This window comes from Pipistrellus kuhlii, unplaced genomic scaffold (genome assembly GCF_014108245.1).
Source record: "Pipistrellus kuhlii isolate mPipKuh1 unplaced genomic scaffold, mPipKuh1.p scaffold_m20_p_3, whole genome shotgun sequence".
Lineage (NCBI taxonomy): Eukaryota > Metazoa > Chordata > Mammalia > Chiroptera > Vespertilionidae > Pipistrellus > Pipistrellus kuhlii.
This window is the reverse complement of record NW_023425529.1, coordinates 81408664-81427335: the sequence shown is the minus strand read 5'-3', so window position 1 is coordinate 81427335 and position 18672 is coordinate 81408664. Positions and strand designations below refer to the sequence as shown.

The 18672-nt window shown below is 50.8% G+C and overlaps 1 protein-coding gene across 1 annotated transcript in view; it reads right to left on the bottom strand.

Annotated features, from left to right (window-relative positions):
• The window catches only part of TSPAN11 (tetraspanin 11), a 52655-nt gene extending 35627 nt beyond the window's left edge, over positions 1 to 17028 (bottom strand). Inside the window, exon 1 of the mRNA XM_036454810.2 lies at positions 16834 to 17028. The gene's annotated coding sequence lies outside the window, so the exon portion shown is untranslated. The remainder of the gene's footprint in view (positions 1 to 16833) is intronic.
• Positions 17029 to 18672: the final 1644 nt, after the last annotated feature.

Genomic DNA, 18672 nt, shown 5'->3' with positions numbered 1-18672 from the left:
GCTCAGAAGATCGAGCGTCGGCCTGCGGACTGAAAGGTCCCGGGTTTGATTCCGGCCAAGGGCATGTACCTTGGTTGCGGGCACATCCCCAGTAGGGGGTGTGTAGGAGGCAGCTGACTGATGTTTCTAACTCTCTATCCCTCTCTCTTCCTCTCTGTAAAAAATCAATAAAATATAACAAACAACAAACAAACAAAACAGATTACTCAGCCTGGCCTCAGGGTTTCAGATTCTAGGCTTAGGGTGGGAGCCTGGGACTTCATTCCTAGGCAGGGTCTGATTTGCCCAAGATGGAGGGATGTCTCTGAGTAAGAAACCTTCAACGTGAAGCCTGCATAATCTTGGGCACACTGGGTGGTTGGTCAGCCTACTCCCAAAGGCTGCTGATGTGCGGGCCTGGGGACCACACTCTGAACCAGTGTTCTTCAAAGCCCCTTCTGCTTCTCCTAGTCCAGGACCCCACATATAATTATCCGCTGCATCTTAGCAGACATAACTGACTGGGGTAGGGTGGAACATCACATTTAGGACAGTTCCTGATGAAATGCCAAAGATCTCCCACACAGCCTGGTAAGGCAGCCTCAGGACGCCGGCCCCTCAGGCCAAGGCTCTGACTGCTGAACAAAGCTGGAATTCAGGAAAGCCAGCAGGGTGGGGGCTGGAACGGCAATCGGGAGCCACACCATAGGCTATCTCAGAAAAGCAACTAGAGATGCCTTCATGGTGAAGTGATGGAATTGGGGGACTTTCACAGGGCCAGACATGTAGAGTCATGGGCTATGGGACTTGGGCATTAGTGTCTCTTTTACTGCCCCAACCCAAGAGAACTGAATGAGTCTCACAGTGCAGAGAGGAGGAGGGACATGCAGAAAGAGCCCAGTTGGCTGGCCAGATGTGTTGTGTGAGCAGAGACCAGGCCGAGTCCTTTCATGGTGATGGGTGGCCCAAGTTGGGGGGGGGGGGGGGGGTGTGAGGGTGGGGCAGCCAGGAAGTGCTTGGGAACTGACTGTACATTACACATGAATACAAAGCACTGTTGGCATGTGGGCCAGTCTCATCCTTTACTCATTCAACAAGCATGCTTTGAGGCCCCAGTTTGTGCCAGGAGCTGTGCTTAGAAGACTGGAATTCATCCTTTAGGAGCTCATAGCAATGTGGTAACACAGAGAAAGTGGCATTAATTCTGCCGGGTTGGGATGGGGTGGAGGGGCAGAGAGGGGCATTTAATCTGATCCTTGAGAACAGGCAGAAAAGGAGGGAGGGATGCTCAGGCAGAGGGAACAGCGTGATAAAAGGCTGGAAGTATGGCTGGGCCCAGTGGCCTGGGTTGTAGAAAGACTGAAAAATCAGGTTGGGGGTCCAGGGCAATCTTGTTGGCCATGTGTAGTTCAGGTTGAGGGTGCCCTGACCCTCCATTCCCTAAGCAGAGACCATCCCTTACCAGGGGTGGGGCAGGGTAGGCTCCTGGGGAGCTTAGTGATTCTAAAACAAAAGCAAAACCATGCCCCACCCCAGCCCCACTGCTTCAGTTAAAAAGGTGCCAGTTTCCACCTCTGGAAACCATCATTCAGTAAGAGGCCCTGCTGAATGTTGGTCAAAAACAGCTGGAAAGAAAACAAGCCTAAGTGGTTTAATGTGTAACTTAATTTTCACTTTTAATGAAATCTGAGTGCATTCCTGCAAGGTGTGGTTCCTTCCCCATGCAGACAGTCTCTTCCTTCTTTGTCCTGATTTCCCTCTTATTTAATTTCCATTCTTCTGGCCCATTCCTGGTGGGGGATAATCCTTCTGAAACAGTCACAGAAGTAGAGTTTCCTCAGATTCTCTAAATGGGATAGTTGGAAGGAGCTAAAGGATCTCTAGCTCGGCCCCTTGGAGAACTGAGAGAACTGAGTCCAGTGGCAGAGCCCATGGGGGAGTCATACTGCCCATTAGGGCAAGGCAGGGACTTAGTTTCCTGTCACTCTAACCACCAACAAAATTTTGATTGGCAATGTATTAATAATAATAATCTATACTAATAAAAGAGAAACATGCAAATTGATCATATCTCCACTACGACCACAAGGTAATATGCAAATTGACCCTCACATCATCACACAAGATGGTCGCTCCATGTTGTCAAAGATGGCTGCCACAAGATGGCTGCCAGGTGAGGGTAGTTGTGGGCTATCAGGCCAGGAGGGGAGGGCATTTGGGGGGGACCAGGCCTGCAGGGGAGGGCAGTTGGGGGCAACCAGGCTGGCAGGGGAGGGTAGTTGGGGGGAGGCCTGCAGGGGAGGGGAATTGGGGGGGAACAGGCCAGCAGGGGAGGGCAGTTAGGCATCAATCATCCTGGCAGGGGAGTGATTAGGGGGTGATCAGGCTGGCAGGCAGGTGAGTGGTTGGGAGCCAACAGTCCTGAATTGTGAGAGGGATGTCCTGTAGTCAGACATCCCCTGAGGGGTCCCAGATTGGACAGGGTGCAGGCTGGGCTGGGGACACCTCCATTCCCCAGTGTACGAATTTTGTGTACCGGGCCTCTAGAATTTTCTATAAAATTATAGAGATATAAATTTGAGATTACATATTGAAAAGCAACTAAGAGTTGAAGGGGATTTTTTTCCAAGGTCATTCTGGAAACAGTGCAAGTGACACCAGAAAAGAGCTCCCTGGGTTTCTACTCACCATGTTTAAGTCTGAACTTATGAAAATATATTTGAACCATTGTTTTTTCTAGTCTACTTTTTCTTTTTCATTCATCATCATCTTACTTTCTAGGCTCTATTTCACCTGAAGTATCCCCCAAAATGTAATTTTTTGATAGGTTGGCTCAAGGTCTATTTGAAAGGCTTCTAAACTCTTATGGATTGACTACCTGGAATCTTCCAGTTTTTAATGGCATTTTGCTTGAAAGTGTAACAAAAATCACTTAGTTAGATAAATCTTTCTTGAAAGGTAGACGTAACTGAATGTTATCACTCATTTGTATTTTAGTGTGATTTAAATCAGATAATTTCGTGATTTTCCAAACTTTCAAAATTTAATACACACACAAATAATGTATAGAAATCTTAAGTATACAGCTTGATGATCTCTTTCAAAGTGAATATATGTACTTTAAGGCTATATATTTCCCTTTGAGTACTGCTTTGGCTGCTTTCTAAAGACTTTGTTTTGTTGTATTTTCACTATTCACTATTCATTTCAGAGAATTTTCTAATTCTTATTGGCAATTTATTTTTTACCTAAGATTATATGTGAATTGCTTAATTTTAAAGCATTTTGGAAATGTTTCAGTTGTTTTTTTCTTGCTGATTTCTGGTTTAATTCTACTATTGCTGAAGAATATGCTCTATATGATTTCAGCCATTTGAAATTTGTTGAGACTTGCTTTATGCCTCAGAAAATAGTTTCTTCTAATGACTATGTCATGTGAATTGAAAAGAATGTTTTCATTAATCATGTTATTAAAACATGGAGACAGTTTATAGAGTTTGCTGAGGCCACACTATTAGTAAGTCAGGCAGGATTCGGAGTCAGGCAGTCTGGTTTCAAAGTGGATTCTCCGCAGGGAACCATATGTTCCAGTTTGGCCACAATCCCAGTTTCTCCAGGACAGTCCCAATTTAAACCTACTGTCTTGGCATGATTATTGTGATGACCCTTTTCACTTAAAAAGTATCCTGGTTTGGATGTCCCATCCTGGCTCTTTGCCACTATGTTAGACTGCTTGTCATGATATTCAGTAATCCTCAGCCTCTGAATCTTTCTGCCCCACCTCCCCTCTATTCGCTGTAGGTTTCTGCAACCCACTTCCTGCTCTTACACAGAGGGTCACTAACGGCCCCATTAATTAAGCCTAAAGCATTTGCCTTACTATATTACTTGCTAAAACATGAGCTCAGTTCTGAAAAGTGGACATCCACCACAGCTTCGGGTGCATGGGTGTCAGATGTTGAGTGAATGAATGAACTGATGATCACATGCACTAACGAGCCATGTGAAAGCACCTGCCTCTTTAAGAGTTGTCCCTGGGACACCTAAGTTAAAGGTGATCAAAAGGAGACAGCCCGAATTTGGGGAAGGTGGAGCATGGTTCTGAGTGGGCGGTTTGGCTGGGGCACCAGCAATGCCACCAGCAGGGCCTCCAGGAAGCCTTACACCGACAGCCCAGGAAGATCCTCTGATCATTTTCTCCCAGAGCTTTCTCTGCCTCGTCCACCCATTTTCTTTGTCTTTCAATTTCAGCCTCAGGTGAGAAACATGGACCTGTCTCTGGTACACCAAACTAGAAAACCCTTGTGGAAATAAACGGGAACAGGACAGTCAGGTGCTTCCTAGAGTCAGACTTCTGAAGAAACCACCTGGGGGCAGCTTCGACAGGCATTGACAATGAACATGCATCTGCCCCTTCTCCAAGCCCCACATCCTCTTTGCCCAACTTTGCTCCAGCCCTTCAAGATAGCTCCCAGCAGAGGCCGGGAAAGCCAGGAGCCACCCCAGCAGATCTCAGTGCTGAGACACACAGTGGCCTCCTTCCCTTCCTCCTGCAGATGCTCAGCATGACGGGCTGCAGAGCTGTGAGAGGCGGAGTTGTGTGCGGCTGGATCTGGAAATAGATAATTGAATAAACAAACGCCGGATCGAAGGGAGGCAGGTCATTCTGCCTCTGTTCCAGAAACATTTGATTTCCTAGTCATGGAGACAAGCTGTGTTAGGGTCCTGAGAATCCATCTCTGGCCCCAGAGCCTCTCTCAGACTCTGGCCGGCAGTTGGACACTCCATCACTGTGCAATGCCAGCCAGTGAACAGAGGTGAGGCCCGATAAGTCCAGGTCTCTCATTTAGTGCCGCAATGACTCAGTGAGGCAGGTGCTTTCCCCTCTATTTTATACTTGAGGAGTCTGAGCTTCTCTGGCAGACTTGGTGTCAAAGTGTCTTAGTCAACGCCTCGCAGGTCTGCCTTTCAGCAGGATTTGAGGAAAGAAGTTATTTCCATCTAGAGTTGAAAGGTTCTTAGAGCACTGACTGCTCCTGAGAAACCTCTCCTAGCAAGGATGGAGGCTTCAGTGGTGGCCCATTCAGGCTGAGTGCAGGATCTGAATGGGCCACCACTCAGGAAGGTCCCAGAGTCCAGGTGTTCAGGTTCAGCAGAGGTGGTGGCACTTGGGGATGAGACAAAGATGGTGTTGTCACATCACTCTACTCCACGGGGCGCTGTACACTCTGTTGTGATTGGCTGCCCTTGGAACTGTGCACAGCTGAGCCCAGAATTGTGCAGGGCATAGTCTATAGAGGTGTGCACAGTTGCTAACTTAACAAGCTGTTTCTCTCTCTCTCTCTCTCTCTCTCTCTCTCTCTCTCTCTCTCTCTCTCTCTCTCTCTTTCTTTCTCTCTCTCTCTCATTTCCAATAAACCAGAAGCCTTACCACCTATCCTCCCTGTTGGGCCTGGGTGCCTTTCTTTTGATAGGGTTGACTAGGTGAAACTCTGGCTTTTTTTGGAAGTTGCCAAGCAGGGACTGGGCAGCACAATGTGCAGTGATGAGCAGGTAAGGAGGGTGTTCACAGGTTGGGCTGCCCAAACCCAGTGAGGGTGGGCAGACATTTGGGTGCTGGTACACTTAATAAAAAAGCTGACAGATTATTTTAAATATATAAGCCTTAACTGAGATCTGTAGGTAGATCCTCCCTATTTTTCTGGAGGATGGGGTGTGCATTAAAACTTAAGTTTGGCTCATAAGGTATAGCTGAGACTGCTAGTGATTTTCCAAAAGTTGTCCTTTTCTTCCTCCACTATAATGAAGTTGTAGTTGGGCACATGGCCACCTAACAAGCAGCTAAGAGCATGGGATTTTCATTTTGACCCACTGGGTCTCAAAAACATCTTTAAAAAAGAATGCATTGTCTAATATACTTAACTGCTCCCGCTAAAACCAGCATAATTATAGAGAAGAATACAGTCTATAATTTTTCCCACACTCAGAGATGGATCTGCATGATAATTTTCCCCATCATCTTGAATGAATGGATCTATAATTTCCACTGAGGAAGAATTGCTCTTTTCATCACCCATGTGGAGACACGTGCCCAAGGCCCTGTCCAGGTGGGAGCTGCTTGGTCCTCACCCCGAGGCAAGGGGGGAACGTGTGTGCTCCTGGGACCCAGGTGAGAGAAAAGCATGGAGGGCCATTTTCCCTTCTATGGTTCCCAAGGAGATGAATTGCCAAAGTGATGCTGAGGGAGCCCACCAACAGACAGGGTGCATCAGCAGTCAGACGGTGGGACAGGTGGAGGCCCAGGGCGAGGGTGTTTGATTCAGGACTTCCCTCTCTACTTGCCAGCAAGTTGGGCAAGTCACTGCCCCGGTCTGAGCCTCCGTTTATTTATCGACACAATGAGAAAACGATATTCTACCAGTATATTCTTGCACAAATATTTTTTGATGCTCACATGAGGATGTGTTTATGGACTTGAGAGAGGGATGGGCAAGAGGGACGAGAAGTAGGGAGAGAGTTGTTGTTCCACTTACTTATGCATTCATTGGTTATTTCTTGTATGTGCCTTGACTCGGTATTGAACCTGCAACCTTGGCATATTGGGATGATGTTCTAACCAACGGAGCTACCCAACTAAGGACCGACTCATTTTTTGAACAAGGCATCTGCCCTGAGCAAGTGGGAGCAGGAATGGCAGCAGCCCCTGCACGCTGACACGTGGTTTGCTAATTCTGTCCTCTGCAAGCTTTAGCTCACTGGTTATTTGCACCAATGATGAGAATAATAATGAGAGTAATTAAAATAATAATAGAATTATTATAGTAGTTCTGACCATAACTGAGAGGTGGGTACTCTTAGGATCCCGTCAGGGATAAGAAAACTTATTCAAGGACACCCAGCCTGTCTGGAATGCAAGTCCCTCCACAGCCACTCCCTGTGCTGCTCCAGAGGAGCCTCCCCAGCTTCAGACTGTCTGGCAGACCGTCCTGCCTGGGCTCCTAGTGCCCGTCTGCCTCCTAGGAACATGTCCAGTTTGGCTGCTGCCAGGCCAGTGCAGGAGCTGGGCTGCCCGCCAGGGTCTGTAATTGCGTCAGGCTTCTTTGGTCAGTGCTCAGCTCCCAGTTTACGATGAGAACCACGTCTGTCCAGGGAGTTCTGGCACAGCTGAGCCTGCTCTGTGCCCTTGGCCAGGGCCAGGGAACTCGGGGGCATGTGGTCTGGTCCCAGCTCCCACCTTCCTCCCAAGGCAACTCCTAGCATGTTCCACCCACACTGTGGACAACAGCTTTCCAGACCCCATGCTCAGCCAGGAAAACTGGGCTGTGTCTTTGGGAACTGCACAGGACCTCAGAGTCTGAGTCCACGTGACCACACCAAGGCAAAAGGCTGCTAACTGCACACAGGCCCTGAGGAGGAGGCCAGTCAGAGGCACCATGTCCAGGTTCTGCTCCAGCCCTCTCTGTGCAGTTAGGGTGGAAGCAGGTAGTCCGTGTGCTGCCACCGTGCTCCCTTCCCTCCCTCCCGGGTAGTCAGCCAACAACGGCATGCTCATGCCTTGCAGAAATTATAGAAGGCTGAGAGGCTGGGTGCCCATGACCCTGAGAGTGGAAGGAAAAGCTCCAAACACCACAGTCCCCTAGTGAGCCAGGCAGATGTAGCAGACACTCTGGGCCCAGGACCACCCCTCCCTCCAAGCTTGGATTTGGGACTCAGGCCAGGGCTGCGGCCCAAGGGTCATCTATTCTGTGGAGCCAGGGTATGTGGTCACTGGTGTGTACATGTGAGAAGCGAAGGCTCCTCAAAGCAGTCCAGAGGATGTGGGAGGACTCCAGGCCCCAGATCAACAATGATCCCAGCTCTCAGGCTCAACAAGGACTCACCATGAACTTGACCCAGGGGACCCAGCTCCTCAGATGCAGGAGCCCAACCACACTGCCCCCACTCCCAGGGCGGGATCCCAGCTGAGTATAAACTCCTCAGAGCAGCCCCTCCCCAGGTCCACAGCTATAGCAACTGTCTGCCTGATGCAGCGATTTCAGGGAGCTGCCTTGGAAATGGTGCTACTGGAGCACAGAGGACATTCATGAGCTTCGGAGAAGAGGTCCCTATAGGATGGCTGATGCACAATCCTGAGTGCAGGCTGGGGGGGATGAAGGGTGGGGAGAGGCAGTTTTCTCCAGCCACCATATCTCTGCAAGGAGGGGGCAGGAAAGAGGGGGAGTCAGAGTGAGCTGGGATGAGCACATATGAGGGAAAAACTGTCACCCTTATCAGCTGTGTGACTTTGGGTGAGTCATTAACAAGAGGGCAAGGACTCCCAGAGAGTGACCGTGAAGGCCAGTGAGTGCTGGTTGACCTCGCAGCCTGCGTGCCCAGCACACCAGCAGTGTCAGGCTCCATGGGGGATGAGGGCAGGCACCAGCCAGGCGGGAGGAGCGGTGCCAGGGTGTGGAAGGCACCCCCACCCCCGGCCCCACAGGAGCCTTCATTAGAGTGCCCATTACTTTGTGTCTGTATTCACATAAGCACATTCACAACCTGCTTGCTGGGAATCAGAAAGGCACGGCACTCCTTCCAGGCAGCAGGGAATGAAAAAAAAAAAAAAAAATGTGTACAATTTCTCATTTGCTTTCAAAATAGTGCCTGTGTTGTTTTGGAGCAGGACACCTTAGCAATGAGCCTAAAGGACTCTGAAAGGCTTAAAGCTTAGGCCCCCTGAAAAAGCATGAAAAATGTTACTATTTATGTGCTGGGGCTCCATAGGTTTTCGCAGATGCCCACAGGGGTTTAAACTCTCCATGAAAAGGTCCAGGCTCCTTTTTGGCTGGTACAGACCAGGCCCAGACCATCAGTTCCCAAGAGAAGGGCCACGATGCGGGCTCAGCATCAGACACAGAGCGGGACTGGAAGCCAGGTGGGTGTGCCTGCCCCTGGTTCAGCTTGCTTCCTACCTCATGAGGCACACCGACTACAGTCCTGTGCTTGTGTGTGCACGTGAGGGAGAGGACACTCATGCATCCAAATTTAAATTCCAATTTTCACTTTGAGACTTGATGTAAATCTGTTAGGTATTAAGTCCAGGAAGGGATGCAATTTATTGAACAGAGTTTGGAAGCTGCCAAGATAAATAAACCGTGTTTCCTCTTCTCGGGTTTGTGAAAACACATTCTCTGTGGACTTAGAAGCCCCTTTGGAAAGTATTAGCATCTTCTGCCTGCTGCAGAGCCAAACACACAGATAACTGTATTTTTAAAGATGCTCGATCTTCTGGGCAAGGAAATAACATACTCACAGGGCAACTAACCAATAACTCTGCACTATTACCTTAATTATTTCTGAACAAGGAACAACTTCAGTTCCATGAGTTATAGAGGGAGGACATTGCAGAAACAGTCTTGGCATCAGGACATTGCAGATGCTGCCCACAGTGGCTTCCTAACCATGTACTAATTACATCATCAGCAGGAACATCACTACCCATTGTTTCTTTGGGAAGCTGTCTATATGTTCCAGAGTTTAAAGAAACAGACGGAACATTTGGAATCAGTCCACTCCCATATGTTGGCTGGAGAGACCCAGAGGGTGAATGTCATTTCTTTGCTCTCAAGGAGTAAGGCTGAGAAGGGCTGTGACTTCAACCCTCATCTTTGGCCCCAGTTCCCACCTCCTGGGTTTGGGGGGACTGCGGTCTCATAGTGCTGCTGACAGTCATGATCTCAGGGCTCCCACTGCCTCTGGTTGTAACCAAGGCCAACAGCATGAGGACACAGGAGCTAATGAGTTTATGGAGCTTTGGAGATGTAAAGAACTCTAAAAGGATGCCTTGTTATTGCTGATGGTGATGATAATGTGTAATATTTATATACCACTTTGTCTGCTAATTTCCAAAGTGAGAAGGCATGAATTTAAAGGCCCAGGCAGCTCTGAGGGTAGGAACTGTTCTTGACAACTCAGATGGAATCTTCACCGCTGGCTGCCCCATGCCTCTGGTGCCTCTGGCCCTTGAATTTGTTCTAAGATGGTGCACAGCAGCCCAGCCTTTGCACGGTGTGGCTCACACCCTGCCAAGGACACACAGGACACTGGGCAAGCCTTGGGAGAGCTGGGGGTCTAAACTGGTTACAAGGTCAACCAGTTTAGATTTATTGAACTTATCATGAGAAAGCTTCACCACATCCACCCCACCAGTTTTGAGGCCAGACCTCCTTGGGTTTGAATCTCAGTTCTGCTGTTTGTTAGCTGTGGGATCTGGGGAAGGTCTTTAACCTCTCTGTGCCTCATCATCCACAACTGCAAAATGGGGATAATAGCACTGCTTTCATAGGGTTGTGATTATTATAGGAGATAATGTATGTTAAAACCTCACTAAATGTCCAGCACATAGTAGGCCATCAGTAGGTCTTAAATCCTCTTACATTTTTATAAGGGCTGCCTGTGCTATGTTACTAGAGGGCAGGCAGTTGGGGCAAAGTACCCTGTTCTTCCTGGGGTGAGGAGGGCCGTGGTTGGAGAACAGAATTCACCCATTAGTTATGAGGTGAAGGTCAGCAGTACAGCTTTCCTACTTCCCAGGCACCAATGATGTTTCCTTACATCATGTCAGGCTAGTGCAGGAGTTGTACTTAAATCCTGTGTTTAGCAATAGTTACCTTCCATAAGTTAACACACTAAAGACAAACATATATGTAGTAATGAAGAGTCCAAAGCTAACATTTTTATTAATGGTAACTCCTGTTAGAGAAGAGTTCATGACTGTTGGTGGTGCTATTCCAGTCCTGAGTCCTGCAGCTCATTTCACCTCCCAGGGCCTTGGCTGAGGGTAAAATAACAATGAAGGTGCCAGCCTCTGGTCCCCTTGCCAACTTTCCCCTTTGCGGCTGCTTCGTCCACTAGCCCGTCTGTGAGTTTGCTGGCAATGAGCAGGTTTAGGTTTGAAAGGCCAAGCCTCCAAGTACTGTTCTCACACTTGCAGTGCAGCAGAATCTTGAATGTTTGTTAAAATACAGATGTTGCTCAGCTGGCCTGACCCAATGCTTGAGCATCTACCTATGAACCAGGTAAACCAGAAGGTCCAGGTTTGATTCCTGGCCAGGGCATATGCCAGGTTTTGGGCTTGATCCCCAGTAGGTGTTGTACAGGAGACAGTGGATCAATGATTCTCTCTCATCATTGATGTTTCTATCTCTCTCTCCCTGTCCCTTCCTCTCAGAAATCAATAAAACAAAACAAAACCAAATAAACACAAGTGCTGCCCCTCTCTCTCGCCCCATCGGAGTTTCTGAGTTAGCAGGTGGGAATGGGCCTGAGATCTGTATTTCTAACCAGCCGGGTGGCTGAACCTCAGGACCTCTCTCAGAGAACTGCTTTAGGGCAGTGCTTCTCAACCTTAGCTGCCCTGGGCCCACTGGGAGGACTGGGGGGAGAGAGGTGCGCTCAGGCTGCACCCCAGGCCAATTCAATCTGGCTGTAGAGGGCGGCACCAGAGAGAGACTTTGGCTCGAGGCTGAGCTTCCCTCTGACCACTGTGCCCTGTTCAGTGCCCTGGGGTTGCTGAGCTGTCATCACGACAACGGCAGGATGACCTGGGGGATTAGGGCTCAGCCCACTTTCTATAAAGGACTAGATGGCAAAATTCCAGACTTGCAGCCCATGTGGTCTCTGCTGCATATTCTTCTTTCTTTATTTGTTTCAACCTTTTAACTGTGTAATATTAGCTCGCAAGACAGAAAAAACAGTTGTTGAGCCCCTGGAGAATAGCCAGTCATGAATTATCAAATGTAATGATGAAAATAGCTATCCACAATTAGCGTTATTTAAATGATAATTGAAACGAAGGTAGGATGTAGATTACTTTAGAGGAATTAAAGTCTTTGTGGCTTTTTCTAACAGTTTTCCTTCCGACATTAAAAAACGACCAGGGCCTTCCTCTCGCCCCCTTTCCGAGCCCCTGGGACTGGAACAGCAGGCCCTCAAACAAGCGTTTCCCTCAGTGTTCGTTATGAAGTTGATGAGACGCCATAGGAACATCCCTCCCGTTTATAACAATTAGCCGGCGGTCAAACTACGAGTTGTTTCGCCTACAGTCTCGGAACCTACCGAGGACTTGCCGTACTTGTTTCCTAATATTTGCTTGAAACTGAGGAATTAAAAGCCCTTAGTATCTGCTCAGTGTGATCAGAAAGTGGTGGCTGCCTTCTGAAGGGCCTTGGTCTGTTAATGCCCTGTAGAGGGCATCTCGGTGGGGTTGGGCACGAGAGAGGGAGAGGCGCAGTGTGTGTGCCCTGTTCTGTGCTGCCTCCTTTATTTGCATTCAGGATGCCCCAGGAGCACAGAATCCCAGTTAATACAGTAAGTGACAGAAAGCAGAAAGCAGACAGCAAGCAGTGACTTCACTATCAGTGACATGATCTTGATGAATTTTTTTTCAGCCGGAGAAGCAACTTTTCATTTACATTAAAGTTTGGCTGACAAAAATGTTTCCAAAACATGAGGTCAGTGTTAAAAAATAAAGAAGAATGCCTAAGTCAGGACAAGCCAAGAGCCACTGCTGATTACTCCTTCTACCATTAAAGAGGAGCAGGGAACTACTTCAAAACAGACCGGGCGCCAGCAGAGCCATTTCCCTCGCCATTTCCTGAACCCCTGAAACTGCCTCAATTCCCAAGTCCACGGCCTTTACAGTAAAGCTCCCTGAGCCTTGAAGGAGGGCTAAATGCACATTCAGGGACAGTGAACACAGGAGGGAGAAGCTGTTCAGATACAGATGCATTCCTCCCATAAGCTGTGCACTGGAAAGGCACCCCAAAAAGAAAAGGGGTGCCTGGCTGGCTTGGAGGCATAGCCAGCAGGAGACCATGCACCCCTGACACCGCCCGGGGAGACCTGTGTTTAGACACAAGGGCACGGTGATTACCATGGGCAAGGCCCCTCCCCACCATGAGCCCTTTTCCCAACTGTCCACTGTCGTCATCAGACGCTTCGATGCTCCCTGCCCTCCACTGCATTGCGCTTTCTAGGCCTGACTCAGGCTTCTGTACAGCAGGCTAGGAGTCACGGATCAGTTCCTCTGTTTACAGGATGAGGAACTGGGGCTCAGTGAGGTCACGCGGGAGGAAGGGGCAGCGGCGGGCTCCAGGCTGGGCTGTCTGCCCTGGACTGGCGCTTGTTTTCTTCGCCGTCTCTGAGCGCCAACTGTGTTCCCATCTCTTCCTGGGAGTGAGTTTAATTTTTCAACAATAGGTGCTCGAGGTTAGGAACCAGGTCCTTATGTATTTCTGAGGCCTGAAGAGTCAGGCTCTTGCCGAAACCGGTTTGGCTCAGTGGATAGAGCGTCGGCCTGTGGACTGAAAGGTCCTGGGTTTGATTCTGGTCAAAAGGGCATGTACCTTGGTTGCAGGCACATCCCCAATAGGGGGTGTGCAGGAGGCAAGTGATCGATGTTTCTCTTTCATTGATGTTTCTAACTCTCTATCCCTCTTCCTTCCTCTCTGTAAAAAAATCATATATATATATATATATATATATATATATATATATATATATATGCATATAGTTAGGCTCTAAGCAGGCAAGTGGTAACTCCATGCAGATTAACACCCTGCCCAGGTCTGCTCAGTGGTGTGCTGTCTTGTAAGTATAAACGTCAGCCACAGCGGGGACATGTACAAGCAGGAGAGTCAGTGTCCAAAGGAGTGAACGAGATTCTGATCTGTACCCGTCTCTTCTCTGCCCTTCTCTTCAACCACCTACACAACCCAGTGAGACAGCCAGACCTCCTTCTCTGCCCGTGGGCATACTGCTAATATATGTAGACATTATGCAACTAATAAATAATGTGCTATGCCATATAACTCTATATTATAGGATATAGTAACTCCCATAGGTTTAGTAAAGGTGGTGGTAAATGCATATTGTGCCCCAAACCCGGGTACAGTGCTGGGCACAGGAGCCGTACCGCCATCTGTAAATGTATTTATAGGACAAGACACATGACAGATGTTTCCCAAGGAGCTGACGTGGCTGCTGGAAATGTGGGTCAGGGCGAGCCACTGCGCTGCTGCCCTCAGAAATCGCTCAGAGTGGAGGGCTCCTCTCCACTGCCAACTACTCCAGAAAAACGATGCCGAGTGAGTGGATACCTCCTGGGCAGGAGGCACATCTGGGCAGTGTGCCTGGGAACACACCCAAGGGAGGGCGATGACAGACATCACCCTGCATAGGCAGCTCCAGGCCATCAGCGTGTGGCTTAGTCCCTTTGTGGATATTCAGTTGTCCTCTCAGTCTAGTGCTTGTCTCACACAAGCCCCAGAGTTTCCCACATTGCTCTATTGTGTGCAAAGCAATTTTCGCATTAACCTTGACAAAAAATCCAGGAAATTCCACCAGTTAAAAAAACACCCATACGATGAATTCAGTGACTGAGCCGAAATGGTCTGGGATTACCATGTCCAGTCTGAATGGCAGCCTTTGGTCCTCCTTGAGGGCCCAGTGTGCATTACTATTATTCCAACTTGGCATTGAAAAGGCCCCTAAGAGTGGTTTTCTAGTTTATAGTGGGAAGACGCTTTTGTCAAAGGAAATCCTCCCTGGAAGCCAGCCCACAATGCAGATGAACCCTGAGCAGTTGGTGCCCCCAGGGCTGGGCCTATAGGGCTTGCTCCTTCCTCAGAAGCTCCTAGGAGCACAATTTGAAAACCATGCAGCCATTCCCCCATAACTAAGTTATTCCCTCACTTGCTAACCCAACATTTCTCAAGTACCTACTGTGTGCTGGCTGCTGGTGAGGCAGCAGGTAACAGGAGAGGGAGGGCCTCTCCGCAGATGCGCACAGTGCGGTGCAATGGGCAGACAGGAGTTCAGATGGCGGTAAGTGCTGTGAAGCAAGTAGAATAGACGCTGTGACTGGGCCAGGCGGTGGCTGCTTCAGACGGGGGATCAGGAAAGGCTCTCTGGGGATGTGAGACATGAAGGACGACCTGGAAGGAGGCCGAGCTGGGACTTGACCCCAGGTCTCCAGGCTTCCTGCCACGGCTCTTTCCTTTCACAGTGTTTACCGAGTAGCTGCTGCACTCAAAGAAGTCGAGGTGACTGGTGACATCCAAGGGCTGACAAACCACCAGCCACATCCTGGTGTTTGGGGCTGTCTGTCATGACTCTTGATCCCCTCCTTGCCCTCCTCAGCTTGTTACAGCTGGGGCTCTGAAACCCAGAAGACAGCGCCTCGCAGTTGTCCTCCCTGCCCCTGGCCTGGTTGGGAAAGCGTCCTCCTCTCTGGCTCCCCGGCTGGCTGCAAACTGGAAAATGCTCCTTGCTGCTTCCATTGTTGGCAGAGGGCACACACCAGTCGGAGGGTCTAAGGACTCCCGGCTCACCTGGAGGAAGGCTCCCTGGAAGTCATGCTGCTCCGGGCTCTGACTCAAAGGCCACCTCCCAGATTGGGCCCGTGCTGTAGGGGCTTCGCACAAACCACCGCCCCCCCAGCCGCAGTCAGAGTGCTTCGAGGCAGGCATCCCCATGACGCGGACTATCACCAGGAGCAGCATGCAAATGGCTCCCTCTATGACCCACAAACTAAACAGCTCCGGGCCCCCACGTGTTGCCCACACTCCCAGGTGGCACCGGTGGGCCCAGCACTCACCTTTGCCCCGAGAGCCTTCCTGCTGTCGAAGCACTTTGCAGGCATCAGCTAATGGGCGCCTCAGGAGGCAGGCAGGGCAGCGGTTACTAGTTTTGCACTGGAAGCCCCTGGACCCCAGAGTGACCTGTGCAGGGAACTCCGCACTGGCCAAGTAACAGCAGCTAACTTTTGATTCAGACCCGGGTCTCCGGACTCCACCTGCAGATTCTTTTCCCTGGAATCCAGCTGCCCACAAGTTAAACACAGACCATCCGCTCTGGCCCAACACCACCTTCCTTCTCTTTACCCTCTGCCCTAGAGTACACAAAGAAGTTTTTCCAGAAGCTGCCGCTCCTCTCCAGCCACGCCTGCCTCACCACGCGTGCCAACCTGCTGGAGGCCTCTGGGGCACCCACTCCTGCACACGGCCACTCTGACCCAGTTGAGATGTTCTCCTGTCCAACCACTGAGCACGCCTCCCTTTTATATTTCCTGGCCTGTTTATGCATGTGAACACTGCACATATCATTGGTGAAAAATACACTCTAGCACCTTCCACACCTTCCATCTTTCCATACCGAACTAACCAACTACAAGCACAGTGACAGGGTCTGCTGCACCATGTTCACCAGGACGCCGCTGTGCCCATGGGACTGTGCACAGCCCTGCACCGCAGGCAGGTGCTGAGGACAGCCCTGGGCACACAGGAGGCCCACCAGCTGCTGGCATTTCGCAAACCCTGCTCTGCACGGGGAGCAGAGTCACGGACTGCAAAATTTTAGGTAGGATTACGCTGGACCTGTCACCTCACTCTTAAGAACCAGCGAAGGGAATTCAGGGTGGACAAAGAGAATGGCAATTTGAAGAGGAGCAGCCTTGCACTGAACAAGCTGTGCAGCACTGGGCACTGACAGGCCCAGAGCTCTCCCAGACCTGTGTGAGGAAATCAGGAGCACAGTTCCCAGCACAGAAGCTGGGGACCCTGTACAGACACCAGTGCTTACACACATCCACCCTGAATGTCCCCGGGATTCCTGTCTCACTCCTAACCAGAAGTCAGCTTGCCCCTGCCCGCTGAGGCCCTCTGAGGTCCAGCTCTGGGGGTTGGGAGGAGAGCGGGGTGGGGTGGGGGGGGACGACAATCAAGGGAAAGTGGGGCGCTTCCTCCCCGCGGGGACGCCCTCTTCCCCCTGCGCCCCAGACCCGCGGGCCTCCGGAGCCCGGTGCATTGCACTTACCGGCCGCGGGGCACAGGGCTCGGTCGCAGCCAAGGGAGTGGAGTCTGGAGGTGGAGCGGAGGCTGGAGGGCCGCCCCCTGCCCGCCCGCCAGCTGCGCTGCGCTGCGCTCCTGACCTCCCCCCGGAGAGGGTCTGGGCGAAGGCGGTGCGCTCCGGAGCCCTTGGCCCTTCCGGCCGCCCGCCCGCGCCTCTGCCCGCCCCGCCCCGCGCCCCGCGCCCCCTCTGTTCCCAGCCGCCGCGGGCCGGGCTCCCCAGAAGCCCTGGGCGCCAGCGTCTTTGTTTGGGACTTGGCCTTTCTTCAATTCACAGCACACAGAGCGAATGCAGTCGGAGTGAGGGGCAGCTGTGCGGTTGCCTGGGGGACTCTTGTTAGGAGGTGTCGGGATGGACTAGGGTCTGTCGGCTTCCAGATCGCCCATCTGCCCTTAGCCCCCTCCCCGACCCAGACTTCTCTCAGGCCTTGCTGCCCCCTAGGTCTGCTCTGGTGGAGCTGGAAATGAGCAGGGTCCTGGGAGAAGCTGGCCGCCGAGGGCTCCAGACTCCAGGGACTAACTAGCATGTGTGATCACAGAGAGCCTTCCATCGCCCCCTTCTTCCCCCACAGCCAGCGCAGCGAAGACTACCATCACTGCCCTGTCCCTAGGAGAGTCCCGTTGACCTGCCTTACATCCCCAGGCAGGGAGAACCCAGATCTCTTCCTAGACCAGGACAAGGAAGACCAGGCAGAGAGCCCATCTGCCTGTGCCCTGGCACAGGGCAGGAGCAAAGCTGCCTGTGCCGGGCTCTGACTGAACAGCCGGCAGGCATGTGTTATTTCCCAGAGCAACAAAGGCCTGTGCTTTTCCAACCATGTTCTTTTGAAACTTGACCGCAGTGAGCAAGGTTACCCATTTACCCGGTTGCTGGGGCAGAGAAGCTGGGGAGGCAGGGAGAGCTGACAGGGAAGGCAGGGAAGCACCAGCCTTCTCAACACCCAGGTGAATGAGAAAGGATTAGCAGAGGGGATGTGAATTGGGGGTCTTGAAAGGAGACCATTGCAAGCATCCCTGTGAGAGGAAGACCTGCAATGGGGAGGGGGTGACTATGGAAGGGGCAGCAGAAGGCTGTAGAAGGGAGGGTGGTGGTGGTGTGGGGGGTGGGAGTCGGAGGAGGACCAGGAGATGTGAAGCTGAGGGAAGATGAGATGGGGGAGAGTGTAGACAGGGAGAGAGGACTGGGTTGAGGACAGAGCCGTGGTCTAAGCAGGCAAAGCAGCCAATGAAAGGAACTGAGTCCATCCAGGTTTCAGGGCTATGCAGGGCACCAGCGCTCCCGAGAAGAGGGTGGAGAAGAGGGTGTGTTCAATAGGGACCCACACTGCAGGGATACCAAAGAGGAGGGTCCTTGGGACTTCTGAGAGAATTATTTTGGTGGTGGGGAGTATGAACCGATTGCCCCTCCTTGGGGACATCTGGACATGCAGGGATCCAAAGGCACATCCTTTTGCTTCCCTTCAGAGGCTCCTGAAGGGCTATTTTCCCAGTTCCAGAGCTTCCCAAGGAATTAGCTGAGGCTTCTGTGGAAATGGCATCTCAGTTCAGGTTCACTCTCTGCCCAGGCCCATTTCCTCACTGTCTTACCGGTGTGTCCCCAAGCAGCTCCCAATAGACCTCTTGCATGCCGATCTCCAACTGCATTTCCATGCAGCGTCTGTTTTCCAGAAATCCAACCTGAGATAAATGGTCACTGAGAAAGGGGGAGTGAAAAAAAGAAAAGGTGGGATGGTTACTAGACTTATTGTGGTGATCGCTTTGTAAGGCATATAAATATGGAATCCCTATGTTGTACACCTAGAACTAA